We start from the raw sequence: 6,752 nt of genomic DNA, 5'->3' as shown, positions 1-6,752 counted from the left end.
GGTGATGCAATGCCAAGCTCATCTGAAGAGCAGCATCTTCTCAGAGGTAGCCTGTTCTATGGGCCAAAGTTTCCCACCTATCGCTGCGTGGCAGAAAATTTCTCAATACAGTCTCGAGGTCTCCTTAGTATGGCCATAAATGAAAACGTGGCCAAGGTTGAGCTGATAAAAACAATGTGTGAAGTACAGGCAACTGATTAGCCTGTTTGCACAGTTCAGTAACTCAGAGAACACAGGAAGGAGAGGAAAATAGCAAAAGACCAAGTCCAACTTGTCTGGAGAGAGTGTGATGGAGACCATGTAGTGATCACATAGCTTAATGAGAGGAGAGCTTGGGATGTGCAACCTAATGTGACTCTTCTCTGCTAAATTACAGCAGCATCAAATGAGTCAAAAGTGAGTGGAACTGGGGAAGAGTCACTCAAATGAAGCTTTGAGGTGGAGGAAATTTCTGAGCCAGTTTATAAGAATTTCCTAGAAAGTGAAGAACTGGGCATTTTCAGTGGGAATGGGAAGAACAATAACATAGTACAGGAGCCATTACATTCATTTCAGGAGACAAACTACCTCAAACAGGAAGCAGGAGATTCAGGAAGGATGTCGTAAGGAGGACTTGAACACAAAAATGAGGACAGCTGGTGCTATTAAAGTGCACTTTGTGGGTACAGGTTGCTCCCCACAATCTCCCCCCAGCCTTATCATGGTGTCTGACATGTCAGCAAGAGTTTAGGATCACTCTTTTAGCATGCTCCCTTGCGTTTTTGTTTTAGAAGCAAAAAGTGTGAAAGTATTTCTTCCCTCTGGTACTCCCCACGCAATGGACTAGCCCAAAGTCCTTCACCAGAACTGTATCTCTGCTCTGCTAGAAGTTGTTCCTCTCCTACCTTTCCACATATCTATCCAGCTTGCTCAGTCTGTCCCCTAGGGGTTCTCTCTGGGTTCCTGAACCTTGAATTGTATTTCATATGCCAGCAAGCCCCTGTAGCATTGGCTATCTGAGGTGTTCATTTGACCCTGTCCTCACACATTTCCTGTGTGTATGACTCAGCCATAGCTCTGGCCTGATTAGGCAATCAGTGCACATTGGAAGAACGAAGGTCAACATAAGGGCATCTTAATCCACTTAGACCATTTAAAACTGGTATCTGATATTGCCCCATCTCTTTATTTGATATTATTAGTAGGTTTTTAAGACAACAGAAGTTCATTTTCTCACTTCAGAAAACCAGATGTTGGCAGGTTTGCCTTCTTTCTGGGGTTTCTGAGCAAGAACCCATTTAGTACCTCTCTCCTACCCACTCATGGTTGCTGTAATACTTGGCATTCTTTGCCCTGTAGACCCAGAACTCCAACTTTTGCTGCCATATTCAAATCATCCTCTTGTTTGTGTGTCCCTTCCTATCTCCTCCAAGGACAGTGTTATTGGATTTAGGGCCCACCCTAATTCAATGTGATCACAATCTCAATCACATCTCCCTTGGCTTTTGGGAAATTAAATTAATATGAGCACCACCATCTTATTATCTTTTTTTCTCTTCTAGTTCTTGAGCAATTTGAACTCAAAAAACAACTTGAGTCTCTTAACTACTTCCCCCACAGTGTCCCCTTTCTCCAGCTCCTTGTCCAGATTATACATGTGGCTTCATGGAAAGGACACAGACTTTGGCATCACAGTTTCGGGTGACACTCTCAGGCAGCCTCTTGCTTCTGCCTGTATATCCTATAGAGAAGAGAGGAGTCCCGTTGCTGGTGTAGACGCCACCCTCTTGGGGCTAGAGCAGAGGGCACAGCAGTCCTTCTTGGTTCCTACTGAAATATGGTCAGTCCACACAGTGGTCATCTGAGTGTGTATTAAACACCAAATGAGGAGAGTTCCTGTATTAGTCATTTATTCTCATAACAGAGAATAAATTAGCCCACAACTTAATGGCTTAAACAACATGCAAATACATTTTCCTATAGTTTCTATGGGTCAGGAATTTGAGGATAGTTTAGCTCCAAGTGACTTGTAGGTTGTTGTTGTGAGGTCACAGTTGCTAACCATGTGGGCCTCTCCAGTGTCCTCAGGACTTGGCGGCTACTTCCCTCGATAGAGTCCTAGGAAGAGAAAAATGGGGAAGTTGTGTTCTGCTGTGACCTATTCTGCCCTGGTCCATGTTCAATGGGAGAGAAATTAAGCTCCACCTTTTCAAGGGAGAGTGTAGAAAATTTTGCCAAAATATTTAATAACCATCATAGCTCGTTTTTCCATTAGGTCTCCATCCTTCCTCTCTTCCATCTTCATCCATTTATTCTTACTATTACTCTGGTCTCTTCCCCCAGGGTCCAGGATCTCTGTTTGAGGGTGTGTGTGTGTGTGTGTGTGTGCGCGTGCGTGCTCATGCGCAGGGAGAGGGTGGGGGGTTTGGTTGGCTCACAAAAATTTCTCCTTATTCCATAAAATGTAAGCAAGGAAAGAAAGATGTTAGTGGTACAAATATCCTATTTTGACACATAGTCTAAGAAATTTGACTAGCTTATCAGAGATTCATATTTTTTAAAAGATTTATTTATTTATGCATACAAGAATTGCGGTACAGGCCAGAGGTGGGTGGGAGTGGGGGGTGGTCAGAGGATTCACCAGAGACAGAGTGGGGAACCGAACAGGCAGACTGACTGAAATACACTGCTGAGGGGAGCAGCAGGTGAGACAGGAGAGGTCTGCTGTGTCATGTGTGTTGCCCCCTGGCCGGCAGGGGATCAAACTTATGCTGCAGTGCCTGTGAATAGGTTCATAGTGCTGTCCTTAACTCTTTGCACCACCAGGGAGGCCCTGCTTCATATTTTTAATGAGGAGATTGAATGTGTTAATTTTAATCTCACAGATTGTTATATTAGAGCTGTTTTAGTTACAAGTAACTGAACTCCAACTCTTACTAGTTAGAAAATAAAGGGCTTCATTGGCCATAAAAGTCCAGGACTTTTAGGACTGTTATCAGGCAGAGCTTGATCAGGCAGCTCTTCTCCTCTTGCCTCTCTGAAGGCTTCTTTTCAGTGTATCTCTTTCCAGTGAAAGCTCTCAGTAGCTCCAGCTTCTGCTCCTTAGCATCCCTAAATCATATAGGACATCACTTTCCTAGTAGCTTAAACAGGAACTCAAGGTTTTGTACCTGCCCCATGTCTGGTGACCCTAGATTTGGTTGACTAGCCTATGTTGTGCCCCACCTTGGAACTGGCAGAGGCAAGGGAGGTTAAGTCTGTCTGATCCACAGGCACTGAGTGTTATTACTGCAAGAAAGGGGACTAGATTTGCAATGAGCAAAATGGCAATGGCTTCTACATGATGGTGAAGACTGAAGGTGATAAACTGCTGGCACAGCATGGGGAACATTTATTCAGATTCTTCTCTTTTCCTCTCTCTGAAAATTTAGTCATTCGGTAAGTCTACGGATTGTCCCTCAACATGGTTTCCTGCAACTGCCCTTCCTCTTCTCCCCACTGCCTTGCTGTGGCTTCAATGCACTCCCCTTCACTGCACTCTCTCGATGATTGGGAGCACCTTCTCACTGGCCACTTCACAACTCTCAAAGCACCTGAACTTAAACTTGGTTCTGGAAGGTCCATCCTCCACATACTTTTCCAATGTCCCTATGGCCACTGTGGTCCATGTGGATGATTAATGGCTGAGAAATCAGGCTGCGGTGGGCAGGAGGGTTAGGTAGCTCTGTAGGAGAGGAAATGTGTGGTAGCTGTGGTACAGGCACCACAGTTCCCAGAGTGTCTGTGATGGGAGGGGCACCCAGATGGCCAGAGTGTACACCAGCGTCTCAGTCTCCACATCCAAGCAGCTTCCCCCTCAAGGCATTTTTTGAAGCGTTGCTTTCTACACCTTGATCTACAATGGAAAGTGCCTGGATAACCCCGTTGAGCAGCTTTGCAAGGGGTTTCATAGTTAAACCAGGTGGAGTTTGATTTTGTGCAGGGTTGTGTATTTATTTAAAATTTGATTTATTTTTAACTAGTTTTTAAAAAAAATGGGATTATTTCAAACATCCGCACAAGCCCTAGACAGGATAAATGAATGAATTCCATATACCCATCACCCAGCTTCAATATTTATCAACTCGTGGTCGTCTTAATTTGTTTCCATTCCAGCCACTTTCCTCTCCCCATTATCCTGAAACAAATCCCAAACATTATGCCTTTGATCATAAATATTTCAGTGTGTATCTCTAAAAGATAAGAACTCTTAAAATATATAACCATGATGCCATTATTATTCATTGAATGTTATAGTATATCTCGTAATGTCATTAGATATTGTCAGTGTACAGATTTTCACAATTATCTCCTATAATTTTTTGTTTGTTTTAAGTCCACTTTGTTCAAATAGACTTTTTTTAAATTAGAGTTTAAATAAAGGTCACATAGGATTTTTTTTTCCCTTAAAGAATAAATTTTTTTTAAAAAAGATTTCTTTATTTATACAAGAGCTGGGGTATAGGCCAGAGGCGCAGGAGGTTGAGAGGATTCACCAGAAACAGAGTGGGGAACAGAACAAGCAGATTGACTGAAATACACTGCTGAGGGGAGCAGCGGGCGAGACAGGAGAGGCCTGCCGTGCCATATGGGAATCTCCCTGGCTGGCAAGGAATCGAACTGGCACTGCAAGAGGTTGCAGACAGCTTCACAGCGATGCACTCAACCCACCGCACCACCGGGGAAGCCCCACATAGAATGATTAATTGATGTTTCTAAGTCTCTTTCAGACTGTAGGTGCCCTCCCTTTACGGCTCTTTATTGTACAATTTATTTATTGAAGAAATCAGGTTGTGTGTCCTGCAGTTCTTTATTTACATTTTGCTGGTTGCATCCCTCAAAAGTCCTTTAATCTGTCTCACTGTCCTTGCATTTCCTGTAAATATGTAGTTAGATTCAGACACTTGACCCAAGTCCAAAGTTGAATTCTTGGCAAGACTGTTTTTTAAGTGGTGTTATGTGGAAAGCACCTAAGTTCTTGTTGCTTCTCTATTTTGTGTTCTCTGCCAGTATAGACAGTGCCCATGATACCAGAATCTCTAGCACTGATGCCAACCCCCCGCCATTTCTAAGACATCGAATCTGTATTATCTGTCTTTCTCACATGGTTCTCTTGCCCAGTCTCTTCACTTGGGTTCATTTAAATTGAGGAAACCTTGGTCTTAGACCTGGAACCTGGCTGCAAGTTACTTGGGAAAACTAGTCCTTTCTTCTGTTAATACTATGGAGAGATGCAAGTCCTAAAGAAAGAAATTCCCTTGGAATTTCTAAGGAAGGACATTTCCCAAACCCGAGATAGTTGTTCACAGAAAATGGACGGCCACAATGTGATGTGTGACCATTGGTGGAGTCCCAGACAAGGGCAAGATTGAGAAGTAACTGTTAGGTGTCCAAACAAGGCTTCCCAATGGGGCCTGTGATCTGGGGACAAAAGACCTAATTGGCGTTTTGCCAAGTAGGCAAAAGACGGCACATTCATGGAGGGATTTTCAACTTTGATTTTCATCAAATGAACTTACATGGTAAGGCCACAGAGAGACAAGAATGGGACAGAATGAAGTTCATTCTCTACCTTTCAACATGTGCACCATCACCAGACTGCCTTGGGTCCACCATGAATGAATAAATTTTATGAATCCTATAATTATCTTGGAACTGAAACAATATAATTATATTATTTTGCATTTTGTGTGCTAAATTACTCAATTTGTTACACACAACTATTCCAAATAAATCACGACTTTTATAAATCTGAGGTGGTATTTCTTTATTGGAGCTATCTCAAGAAGAAATAGTTAGGACCTAAAGAGGCTTAGAGCTCAAAGAATGGGGAAATTTGTGGGCTGTGGAGGAGGGAGGGAAGGACCCCAAACTTTTCTCTGAAGGATTGGTGGCATTTGGTAAGGAGGCAGACTATTGCAGATGTCCTCATAGCTAACTGTCCTTCCCAGAGTGAATCAAGTTCTTTTTTCCCAAAAGGAGAAACAACCTTATTCTTGTCCCAACTCTGGCCTGAGAGTAAAGCCCTCTCCTGCAATGTGGGTGACTAACAGGACTCAACCTTTGCGTTGCTAGGTCCCCTACCAGTGTGGGATATGGGGTTGGTGCTGAATTGGTGGAGTTATCCCTGGGAAACCAGCTCTGCAGGTGGGGGCGGAGTGGCGTGTGGGGGTGGTTACGCCTGTCAGTGTTGGTGTGGATGAGAGACATTTAGGAGAATTAAACAGAATTTAATTGCAGTGCAGAGTTGAGTTGTTTAATTTACACCTGAAAGGAACAGTAGTGGTGTCCTAATTAATTGAGACAGAGGTTATAAATTAGGGCTTTCAGAGAGATCCTTGGGGTTCACCTTGTCAGGATTTTCTTGTGGGAAGGTATTTGCTGGAAGCTGCCCAGAGAATGACATTTTGGGAGCCTTGGGGGTTCAGTGTCTGAAGTCGATCCTTCTGCGAGCCCATGTCTGTAGCTCAGGAACACTAGGCTCCCAGTCAGTAGTGTGTGGGGGAGGGCGGGGGGGGGGAAGGGGGAAACAACCTGTACCTGGGTTTGAATCCCTGGAGGTGAGAGAGGCCTTGCTTTGGCTTCTCCCCCTGCAGCTGAGGTGGTCTGAGGGCTTCCTGCCCCAGCAGGGCCACACCTCCTAGTTTCTGATAAATACCCCCAGATTTGCTCCTCCTGGCATCCTGTCACCTATACTGTGTCAGTGATGAAGTCACGTTTATCCCACCCTGAGT

Source organism: Talpa occidentalis, unplaced genomic scaffold (genome assembly GCF_014898055.3).
Source record: "Talpa occidentalis isolate TD23 unplaced genomic scaffold, MPIMG_talOcc4v2.1 talOcc4.4, whole genome shotgun sequence".
NCBI classification, from domain to species: Eukaryota; Metazoa; Chordata; class Mammalia; order Eulipotyphla; family Talpidae; genus Talpa; species Talpa occidentalis.
This window is presented reverse-complemented; position numbering follows the sequence as displayed.